Raw genomic sequence first — 12,164 nt, forward strand, 5'->3', positions numbered from 1 at the left:
GAAACCGCTTTCTCCAAGCAGCAGCATCTCCTAAAGTGTTTTGGAAAACAACTCCTAGCATTCCTGACCATTAGCCATGCTGGCTGGGGCTGATGGGAGTTGGTCTAAAGCATTTGGAGGACAGCAGGTTGGGAAAGGCTAGATGCAGGGGTGGGGGGAATGCCCTCACACTGCTGGCCACCCATTCAGCAGCTGTGAAAAAGGGGAAAAGCACCACGAAAAGTCTATAGGAAAAAGAGACAACTAGCTCTGGTGCTATGAAATCTCAAAAAGGTTTCTTTATCTTTCTTATACGAAATATAAAAAATGTTCAAAAACCTTTAAACCAAACTTGTACAGCGCTCGACGTTTCGGATCTTGTTGGTCCTTCGTCAGGAGCTGCACAACGAAATGAATTACTTTTCTAAGTAATTATAAATTCAAAAACCTCACTGATATTTTTTTTTACAAGATCGCAGTTGTATTCATTCTTTCTCCTTCAGCTGAAGGTTTAAAGTTTGGTTTGAAGTTTTTAGAACATTTTTTTATCATAGAATTATAGAATCATAGAATAGCAGAGTTGGAAGGGGCCTACAAGGCCATCGAGTCCAACCCCCTGCTCAATGCAGGAATCCACCCTAAAGCATCCCTGACAGATGGTTGTCCAGCTGCCTCTTGAAGGCCTCTAGTGTGGAAGAGCCCACAACCTCCCTAGGGAACTGATTCCATTGTCGCACTGCTCTAACAGTCAGGAAGTTTTTCCTGATGTCCAGCTGGAATCTGGCTTCCTTTAACTTGAGTCCATTATTCCGTGTCCTGCACTCTGGGAGGATCCAGAAGAGATCCTGGCCCTCCTCTGTGTGACAACCTTTCAAGTAATGCTATCATGTCTCCCCTCAATCTTCTCTTCTCCAGGCTAAACATGCCCAGTTCTTTCAGTCTCTCTTCATCGGGCTTTGTTTCCAGATCCCTGATCATCCTGGTTGCCCTCTTCTGAACACTCTCCAGCTTGTCTGCACCCTTCTTGAATTGTGGAGCCCAGAACTAGACGCAATACTCTAGATTTCGTATAAGAAAAATAAAGAAACCTTATTGAGATTTCATAGCACCAGAGCTAGCCGCTTCTTTTTCCTAACACCCATTCAGCAGGCAGTTTTCCTCTGTTGGGCAGCATGCCAGTCTTGTTCCCTTACAGCTCACTGCACGTATGGGTAAGATTGCATTTAGCAAGAAGCCCACCCCTTGCCTCTGCAGGCTTCTGTACAGGGCCGGCTCTGCCATTAGGTAGCGTGAGGCAGCTGCCTCAGATGGCAGATTTGGGGTGTCATGAAAGGGCAGCAAATTTTGTTTTTACTAGCAGGGGTGGGGGCACGTGCTTGGGGTGTTTTCTGCCTCATGTGCCAAAATAGCATGGGTGGCATTGCGTACCATTGCCCTTGATGTTGGGGAGGGCCTTTGCTGCTCCGTTTCAGGCATTGAAATGTCTTGGGTCCATGAGGGGGAGCCGTATCTTCATTCTTTCTTGAGATCAGGATGACCACACTAAAGAGAGTGCCTTTATTCCAGGTTTCTTGGACACAGAAGAGGCGCACCCTTCCCCAGATGTCCACAGGAACTCTGTCACTGGCTCCCCCTGCCACTGGCCTGTGTCACAGAGACCAGGAGAGCTCTGAGGTGGATGTATTCAGGGACATGGTGGAGAGCAGGGACATGGCGAAGAACGTCCCTGTAACCCTTGCACCAGACGATTCCTTTGTTCCTCCACTTGACGGTGCCATCAGTTCCCTTGCCAAAGACAACGTACTGGAAGCATCAGCCAGCTCAGAACAAAAGGACGGCCATTTTGAGGAGGACTCCCGATCCGCAGCAATGCCTTCAGAAAGGATTAATGTAGTGGATGTCTCAAGCCAACCAATCCAAGAGGAGGAGGAGGGCCATTCTCTTAATCAGAACAAAATGCCAGATCTCTCCTTGGAGCAACTGAAAGCTGATGCTACATCAAGCCCTTTGGGCCAAGGGGAGGAGGGCAGCCATCCTGAGTGCCATGATGAGATACCAGATGCCTTCTCAGAGCTACCGAGTCCAGCTGGAACCTCAGTTCAGCTGGTCCAGGGGGAGGAGGACAGGCACGACCGTGGCCACGAGAAGGACGCAATTGGGCCTACTGACTCCTTGGAACTTGGCCAGGAGGCAAAAGGAAGCCCTCATGTTCATGATGGGGAAATCTCAGAGATTTCTTCAGAGCAGCAGAAATCCGCCAGCATCTCAAATCAACTGGACATAAGGGAGGGCAGTGGCATTGGGGATAGCCATGGCCAGCCTCTGGGTGAGTGTCCAGGATCTCCTGGGCAACCAGAACTTTCAGGTAGCCCCAAACCGGTGGTCTGCAGCGAGGAGAACAGCCGAGTCGATTGTGCTGCTGCGGCTTCTCCGGACTCCCCCACTGTATCGCTTCTGGGGACAAATTCTCCAAGGCGGCCACTGGAGGGAAACTGTTTAATCTCCCCTGGTCCCCCTCCCAGATCTGCTTCCTCTACTGAGTCGTTTCATCCTGCCAAGATTCATGAAGACATTGAGCCTGGTGGCCAAGAAATTACAGGGAGCGCGGAGGAGGAAAGAATGTCCAGTGGGCAAGAACAGCTGTTACTCGTTTCAGGCGACTACCTGGGCAAGCTGAAGGGGCAGGTCTCAAGAGAGGCTTCAATGGATGACCCCCAGACAACTGAGGAGCAGGTCACCCGAGGAACTACCTGCACCCCAGACGCCTCTTCCCTGGCATCCGCAGACCCATGGTCAGATGTCGACACCTCTTGCCAGCAGAGGGCAGCAGCTGCAGGTTATGACACTGCTCCCCAGGTGCCAGCAGCACTGCCAACTCCGTCTCCTGTGGCAACTAGTGTCACCGATGGACCTGCCCACCAGGGCCTGGCTGTTGCGTGTGACAGCGAAGGCAGGGAAGGACTGGCTATTCATGAATCGAGCGGAGCCGGCAGTGACAACAGTAAGCTCCAGGGTGAGGTTGGCATCGAGGCTGAGCTGGAATCTGAGAGGAGAGGGGAGGAAGCAACCAGGGACGCCCAGCCTGAAGAAACCGCCAGGCATCCGGAGGGCACAAAGGACCCAGCTGTCTCCAAAGGCTTGGCGAAAGAATTACCTGGCTGGGAAAGACTGAAGTGTACAAGGGACCCAGCTGGTGCCATGGTTCTGGCGAGCGCTGAAGATCCCCTCGGTGCCAGGGATAGAGCAGACACTCAGGATTTAGGCAGTAGCACATATCCCATGGCTGTTTCGCAGCATGCTGGCTCCAATCTGAATCCCAGCGAGGGATTGCTGGTTGACGTTGGGGAGCCTGCCAATACTGGCCATCTGGTGAGCGCTGCAGATCCCGTTCTGGCCATCCCGGTTTCTGGTGAGCCCTCCGTGACCGGTGGATCTGGGTGGCCTACAAACCAGATGGGGAATGTCCCCGATCACCCAGAGACCCCAATTGAGCGAGAGATCCGCCTGCACCTGGAACGGGAAGAGCTCCTGCGGCGGGAAAGGGGCCTGGCCAACCCCCGGGGCACTCAGGAGTACGTAGAAGTGCGCATCAGGTCTATCCTGAGCCAAAGCATGGCGTCCTCCATGCTGCCCAAGGAGAAGGAGCGCCAGCGGGCCGGGGCCCAGATGCAGCGGGAGATCCAGCGGGAGTGTCGGCGCGAAGAGGACCTGGTGCAGCTGGGGAAAGTGCGGGGAGCCTACGACCGCGGCACCCCCCAGGAGCTGCAGGAGAAGAAGTTGATCTTCGAACAGCACTCCATCCCAGAGTCGCCAGCCTCCAGGAGGATGGTGTGCAGCAGCAGCAGCGAAGGCATGAAGGGACCATCCTTTGCCGAGGCTAACCATGCTGCCAACGTTGTCATCCTGGACTCTGGGCCTCTGCTACGATCCCAACAGCTCCCACAAGGGAGGGCCTCTTCAGCCAACCCCTTCTTCTGCTTGTGTGCCAAAAGTCCCCAGTCCCTGCTGGAGCAGGAAGTCCAGGAGGCCCAGGAACGGGAATGGGAGCTGCAAAGGCAGAGGTACACCCTGTACGGCGCAGCGTTGCCCTGTCACCCAGCAGAGACCTCTGACCCAGAGGAGGAGATGCGCACCCAGCCAGGTAAGTGGCGGCAAAGGGGTGGGATGAGGCAGAGGGGAAGGAAAGGGGTCTGCAGCGCACGGAAGCAGCTCTGAGCAGCGTATCGGCACTTCTGGCGTTTTCCCGGAACCAAACTTGAAATCGCAGCGGCTGCTCTGTGTGTTTAAACCCAGAACTGCCCCAGTGTTTTTAACAGCAAAAGGTGCTGTGATGGTGCAGAACTCCCCCCGCCCTCTGTATATTTCCCAATAGTTTCCCTCCCCATGTACATTTCCCCACTGCTTAGGGTGACCAACTGTCAGGATTTCCCCGGATTTGTCCTGGTCTTTGTTCTTTCCATGGTGTCAGGGGGGATTTTCTATAATTTTCAATAACGTCCTGGAATGACACACCTTCCCCTTTAAGGCTGCTATTAGCATGGCAGGAGGGAATGCCATGCTTTCTTGAGGCACGTCATTCCCCCACCCCGAGCTCCAATTGAGGTCTTAAAGGGGAAAGTGGGCCATTCGTGGACATTATAGAAAAGGCCCCAATTGAAGTGGATGGTGGTGGTGCAGAATGAAATCCTTTCCCCTCCTCCACTCCAATCGGGGTCTTTAAGGCGGCGGGGGAATAACGTACTTTCTGCAGGACTCAGAAAGCTGCTTCCCCACACACACACTAGGTGTCCTCTTTTTTGGTTTCCCAAATATGGTCACCCTACCACTGCTGAGTTCCAATATCGGAAGCGACCTTAACTTGGGATGAGGGGCTGCTAAAACTAGGTACTCTGCCCTCCTGCAGGGTTGAGGGCGTTCTGTATTTAAACACAAAGGGCGGCCATCAGCACATCTAGTTTGGTCCTCAGAAGGCTTGTGAATGTGCATGGATGCTTGGGGTTCTGTATGCATGAATCTTCCACGGGTCTCTCTGCTTCATATGTCTCCAGCCTCTCTTGGACATTCAAGGCACAGATGCCCACGCCGATCAAATGCGTACTTTTTATGTGGGATAACGATGTAACTGCATATCTGTGTACATGCCTTATTCTTTTAGTGGGATGCCTGCATTCCTGAACACACATTTTGTGTGTGTGCTTCTGTGGCGCACTGCACATACATGCACAAATCCCATATGTATGCCTAGTGTGTACAGATGCACCTCTGTACGTGTCACCATGCCCCGCTCATTTATCGGTGCATGTTTGCATTTCCTGCAGTCAAGGAAAAAGAGGAAGAATCTAAATTTGGTGCCAAGAACAGATAAATTCTGTGATTTGTATAAAGTATGCAGATTTACATAGTGAATGATCAATTGTGTAATTTGTGCTGCACTCTTTACTGTACAGCATAATTTATTCCATCTTTTGCCAGTGATGGGGGGAAAAAATCAAGGAAATATGTAGGGGATCAAGCTCTGTTGTGTGATTGTGTGAAAATCTTATCCATCCAGCTGCTGAGATTTCTGCACACATTGCTTACACATTCTCAAACGTACTTCGACAGCCATAAAGGTCCAGCAACATCCCGTTTGTGGTTGGACTTCCTGGCTCAGCCACCAAAATGTGTCTGAGCCATCTCTGCTTTTCGGGGGAGGAGAAACTCTGCTCAGTGCTTGAGAGATGGATGTGGGCTGTGGTTGGCCTGAAGGCATCTGGCCTCATTTCCTTGCCTCTACCAAACTAAGTACTGGTGTGGTGTGGTGGACAGAGTGTTGGCCTAGGACCAGGAAGACCTGAGTTCAAACCTCCAGTCACCCATGAAGCTCAGTGGGTGACCTTGGGCCAGTCACAAACTCTTCGTCCTTATCAACCGGCTGGACATCAGGAAAAACTTCCTGACTGTTAGAGTAGTATGAGAATGGAACCAGTTACCCAGGGAGGTTGTGGTCTCTCTCGCACTAGAGTCATTCAAGAGGCAGCTGGACAAGCATCTGTCAGGGATGCTTTAGGGTGGATTCCTGCATTGAGCAGGGGGTTGGACTAGATGGCTTTGTAGGTCCCTTCCAACTCCATGATTCTATGATTCTAACCTCACAGGGTTGTTGTGAGGATAAAATGGGGGAAGGGACCATGTACACTGTCTTGATCTCCTTGGAGGAAAGGCTGGAGAGGAATAAAGTCAATAAAAGGTGGCCCTAGCTGCAGTACTAGAACTTGGCGCTCAGCAGAGGCAGGAGTGTGTACCTAGTGGGTGTTAATAGGTTTCCCAGGCTGCTGTAGCAAACACTGGGTTGAACTTTAACAGAGGCGAGCCTGAAACAGAAACCTACCTGTCATCAGTGGGTGTGACCAGGGACTTGGAAATATCCCTAGAAGGGCACAATAACTGCAAATCTCGCAGAGATTATGGGAAACAGCTTGCCTGGCAGGGGAGAAGGACCCCTCTCTGGTTCCCCAGCTGCAGGGCTGGGGCTCAGGTCACACCATCTGGATTTTAACGCCCCTCCCTCCACCCCAGATGGGTGTGGACTGGTCTGGTTATTCAGTGTTCGGGGAAATGCATTCTGTACATGCTCTGAAGCACTTTATTTTCACAGAGATTAAGCCCTCCTGGTTCTCCCTTCTTGTTTTCAGAGAAACCTTCCTGCAAGAAGTTGGACGTCACTTGGCCCCCTCCCAGCCCTTCTGAGACCTCCCAGGTGAACGGCCTCCACCAGGTAAGAACCACAGCAGCCTGTGAACCCACCAAAACCCAACCACACAACAGACAGAATGAAATCTGTTTTCCAACGCTATAAATGCCTTCTGCACAACCAGCATGACAGCTGCTGTTCACTTTAAAAACCAACAACCCTGTAGGAAATGCTAATCGCAGATCTCCCACGTCCTATCTGGTGCTCACGCTCATTTCTTATAACCTTTAGCTCCTCTCTCTACTAGCAAGATAGAAAACACTCATTGCACCAAGTCAGACCATGGGCCCTTATAGCTCAGTACAGTTTATATCAGTCTTCCTCAAACTGGCACCCCCTGGCATGCTGGCTGGGGATGATGGGAGTTGCAGTCCAACACATCTGGAGGGCGCCACATTGGAGAAGGGTGGTTTATGCCAAATGGCAGAAGTTCTCCAGGGTGGGTTCAGTCTGGGCCTGAACCTGGAGCCATCTTCATGCAAAGCAGAAAGCGGCAGCACTGAGCTACAGCCCTCTGCTGTCTGCTACCCTTCCCCTTAACCCTCACTTCCCTTTGCTGTCTTTCCCTCACTGTTAACATTTAGTAGGGTGACCAACTGTCAGGATTTCCCCGGATTTGTCCTGGTTTTTGTTCTTTCCATGGTGTCAGGGGGGATTTTCTGTAATTTTCAATAATGTCCTGGAATGACACACCTTCCTCTTTAAGGCTGCCATTAGCATGGCAAGAGGGAATGACATGCTTTCTTGAGGCACATCATTCCCCCACCCCGAGCTCCAATTGAGATCTTAAAGGGGAAAGTGGGTCATTCGTGGACATTATAGAAAAGGCCCCAATTGGAGTGGATGGTGGTGGTGCAGAATGAAATCCTTTCCCCTCCTCCACTCCAATCGGGTTCTTTAAGGTGGCGGGGGAATCACGTACTTTCTGCAGGACTCAGAAAGCTGCTTCCCCACACACATGCTAGGTGTCCTCTTTTTTGGTTTCCCAAATATGGTCACCCTACATTTAGATTTGAAATTCCATGGAGGGGAAAGATCTGTCTTTTGGGCTTATGTGACTTTGTACTGATGGCGTTACAGAAATAATCCAAAATAATAGTGAGGGCTAGAAACTTGATCATTGTTGATCACTAGTAACCTGTGATTAGTTTTGTTGTTGTCTTCACCTCCTTACAGTAACTCAGAGCAAATCAGCACCACATTGAGGAGTACGCACGCATCCATAAACAGACTGAGCCAGCTACAGGACTGTAATCACACTGTAAATATATGTGCAAAATAAGCTTGATCCTTTGCACAGGGGCCAGACTCTCAATTACCTTCCTAAAGTGGAAACACAAGCTTGACAGGGCGATAGTTTGATACAGGTGACCTGCTGGGCCGGATCTACACTACTGCTTTAAAGTGCTTTATAACAGCTATAAAGCGCTTTAACTGCTTTAAAGCGCTATAAAACGGTTATAAAGCGCTTTAAAGCAATAGTGTAGATCCGGCCCTGGAAATCCAAGCCCCATTCATAGCGAGGCGTGATGAACAGGGCTTGAAACCTATTTTGGTCTCAGTGTGCAAACTATGGGCAGCAGGGTGGGTCCAGAGAGGATCCACCACCCCTTTCCTTTCATGACAAACTCCTTACCTATGATTTTCAAAAGCCTACGGAGAGCAAGAATAATTTAGTTACAATTAGGAAGAGCTTATAGAGTTTATTGAGCCTCGTGTGGCGCAGAGCAGTAAAGCAGCAGTTTCTGCAGCTGAAACTCTCCCCACGGCCTGAGTTCGATCCCAGCGGAAGCTGGTTTCAGGCAGCCGGCTCAGGTCGACTCAGCCTTCCATCCTCCTGAGGTCGGTAAAATGAGTACCCAGCTAGCTGGGGGAAAGGTAATCACGGCCGGGGAAGGCAACGGCAAACCACCCCGCTATAAGGCCTGCCAAGAAAACGTCAGTGAAAGCTGGCGTCCCTCCAAGAGTCAGTAATGACTCTGTGCTTGCACGAGAGGTTCCTTTCCTTTCTATAGAGTTTATTAAGGCCTCTCCTACCTTTCCCCCCAAACTCTAAACACTAATTTTGATGGGTGGGGTGGGTGGGTGGAGTGCTTGACACCCTCTAACACAGCGCATAGTTAAACTATGGAATTCGCTACCAATTTTGATGGCTTTAAAAGGGGGTTAGTCCTGATACCTATATGCTACCTCTGGTATCAGAAGTAGGGGAACGTGCTGCAGAACCTGGGCAGGAGGCTGCTGTTGCACTCATGCAGCTGGTTGACCACTGTGTGAACGGCGTTGCTAGGCTAGATGATCCAGCGTGGCTGCTCTTATGTTCTTACATGCTTAACATGGTGCAAGGAGAGGTTCTACTCCTCCTCCAGTTCCCATCTCCTGCAGTTAGTCTTGCTCAGGAAACCTCTTGGTGGATCGTGCCACATTATTTATTTATTTATTTATTTAGAATATTTATACACTGCTCCCCATTGAAAAATTTCGGAGCGGTGTACAAGGTAAAATGAAAAATAAAAACAGTTGAAACGAAATTTTAAAAGAAGCAATAACAGTAATCCAAGGCTGCATGTTAAAGAAAGGCTTCTTGGAATAAAGATGTTTTCAGGAGGCGCCGAAAGGAGTACAAGGTTGGCGCCTGTCTGACCTCCAGAGGCAGGGAGTTCCACAGGAGGGGGGCCACCACGCTGAAGGCTCTTCCCCTGGTGGATTCCAATCGGAGGATGGGTCTATGTGGAACCACCAGGAGCAGGCCCTCGGATGACCTCAGTGACCAGGCAGGTTGGTAGGGGAGAAGGCGCTCTCTCAGGTATCCTGGTCCCAAGTTGTTTAGGGCTTTGTACACAAGCACAAGAACCTTCAACCTGGCCCGATAGCGAATAGGCAGCCAGTGCAGTTCCCTCAGCAGAGGAGTTACATGCCGGAAAGGGGCAGCTCCAGACAACAGCCGAGCTGCAGCGTTCTGCACTAGCTGCAGCTTCCGGAGCAGCTTCAAAGGCAGCCCCACGTAGAGCGCGTTGCAGTAATCCAATCTTGAGGTTACCAATGCCTGTACCACCGTGGTCAAGCTATCCCATGGGTCGGATCTGCTTGAAGCTCTGCTGCCCTTAATGGCAACACAAAATCCACCTCCAGTGGAAACAACAAGCCGTGTGGGTTATCTGTTCCTTTGCATACCTCACCCTCTTTTCAATAAAACAAACTCAAGAGGCTCATTGTAATGCATTTAAATTTTGTTTCCTTTGCTGCTGATAGTAAGAGGCAAGTGGGTGGTACATAACAGTGCTGAGTTGTCATTCTTGAGATCCTTCGTGGCTGATTTTTCACACGGCTGCAAATGCCAGCAAGAAGCTTGGCGTTCCTTCCTTTCATTTGCTCACTTACTGATACAATTTTAAAAAACACCCCCACCCAACCATTCAATTTTTGAATGTCAAAAGACCTTCTTCGGTTTCAAGAGGATGCAATGGGGTGAGCTCCAGAGTATTAGAAGTAACTTCCTGGATCAGATCAAGTTCTACCAAATCCAATATTTTTTGGAAGAATCTCAACCACCAGTAGGAACCAGGTTGTCCATCAGAAACCTTGTAGGCCAGTGGGTCACTGGTGAATTACGACCTACCTTTTGCCCACACCAGCTGTGCCTCATGACATACGTTGAACATGCACTTGGATGACCAAGTGGCACATATAAACCTGTAGCCATGCCAGCCCTTACTTTGGGAAACTGGTTTGAGAATCTTACCAGCCTTCCCCAATTGGGTGCCCTCCAGACAGGGCCGGAGTCAATGCTGACAGGATCCCCTGGAGTAACTGCTCCTGCTCTTCACTTTGCAGTCTGCTTCTTCACCTGCCTCTTGCTCTGGCCCAGACGACTGTGGTAGTGGTGAGGAGGGCAGTGGATGCTCCTGCCTGCTTGCCCTCTGCCTGTCAGGCAAGCCAATGGCGGCAATGATGAGAAAGAAGATGGAGAACTAACAGCTGGTTGCAAGATGTTGAGAAGACAGACTCACCAAGGGAGGAGGCCCATTGAGGGTGCCGTGCCCAAAGGCCCTCAGAAACCTGAAGCCGACACTGCCTCCAAATATGTTGGACTGCAACCCCCATCATCCCCAGCCAGCATGCCCCCTCCCTGCTGGCTGGGGATGAACAGAGTTGTCCCCCAACATATCCACAGAGCACTCGGTTGGGAAGGGCAGGTCTAAACCTTCCAAAGGAACAAACTTATTTTGCACTAATTTGAATAATGCAATTACCGTCTTGTGGCTACTGTATTTCTGCCTTGAGCACTAAAATGCCTTGTACATCGTGAAGTCTGCAGTCCTAAACATACTTGCTAGGAAGAAAGCTCCACTGAACACAACAGGGCTTACTTCCAAGTTTATGTGCGTAGGATTGTGTTTCACAGGGGCAGCCAGGCCACCACTCCAAACTTATGGTCAACGGTGGTGCTTAAAACTTGTGGCTTCTTTTTAAGACAATGCGCATGAAGACCAAGTGCATGAAGAAGATTTATCTGCACCAGGAGAATGGGAGGGGTAAATCAGGGATTGCTTCATTTATTTATCGCCTTTGTATCTCACCCTTTGTCCCAAAGAGTCTGGGGCAGCTAGCAAATATATAATAAAATATATAAAACCAGCTTCAAAAACAGACAGATAAACAAAGAGAGCATTTGTCTATACCCTCAAAGATTGCACAAATAAATGCATTTTCAGCTGGTGTTTTAGGTCTGGGTCTCAGCTCTGTAGGTCTTTGGATAATCCCCGGGGCTCCACAGAGCTGCCCAACAGCAGAAGTGGGCAACACAAGGTTTCCACTGAAGCAATGGGTTCTTCTTGACAGAGAAATTGGCGCTGGGTCTTTTCTCTGCTTGGAAACAGTAACCCCTCACCCCAGACCTCCTGCCCTTTATCCATATGTGTCAGCCCAGAAAGCTCCCCACCCCCACCCCCGGCAGCCTTTCACACATGTGTTTCCTGAATCCCCACAGTCTCTTTCTCACTCTCTCCCCTTTTCTCTCTCTCCCCATTCACCCCCACAGCTGGAGAGAAGCCCTCGAATGTTCCGTCGCCAGAGGAGTGCCTTAATTCAGCGCTGGGAGTCCGGGGCTGTTGGCAACCAGGAGAGCCAGGATTAGGGGCTGCCACAGCATGAAGCGGCAGTGGGTCGCATCTCCAGGGAAAAGGCTCTCTGATGCCTCCCCCAAACCTGCACCAGCATAACATGCCATGCACCTCTGGAGCCAATCATTCTTTCTTTCCACTGAGCCGTTTGATCTGACAGTGGTTTCAAAAGCATGCCTGCACAGCCGCTTTGGCCACAGATAGAAAGAAGACCTAAAGATGGCTGCCCTGCCCCATGTATTTCCTTGGCGCAAGGAGGAGAGGCAAAGGGGCGGGTGCCAGGGAGCTACTTACCCACGCATATTAGTTTCACATCTGGATGGACACTG

General features: G+C 50.5%; 1 long non-coding RNA gene across 1 annotated transcript; it reads left to right on the forward strand.

The window, feature by feature from the left end:
* The first annotated feature begins 4,060 nt into the window (after nt 1-4,060).
* Nucleotides 4,061-11,888, forward strand: LOC134396513 (uncharacterized). Its single transcript, XR_010025277.1, has 3 exons — nt 4,061-4,120; nt 6,654-6,736; nt 11,754-11,888. It is a non-coding gene; the product is annotated as an uncharacterized LOC134396513 (long non-coding RNA).
* The last annotated feature ends 276 nt before the right edge of the window (nt 11,889-12,164 follow it).

The sequence above is a fragment of the Elgaria multicarinata genome, chromosome 3 (genome assembly GCF_023053635.1).
Source record: "Elgaria multicarinata webbii isolate HBS135686 ecotype San Diego chromosome 3, rElgMul1.1.pri, whole genome shotgun sequence".
Taxonomy (NCBI): domain Eukaryota; kingdom Metazoa; phylum Chordata; class Lepidosauria; order Squamata; family Anguidae; genus Elgaria; species Elgaria multicarinata.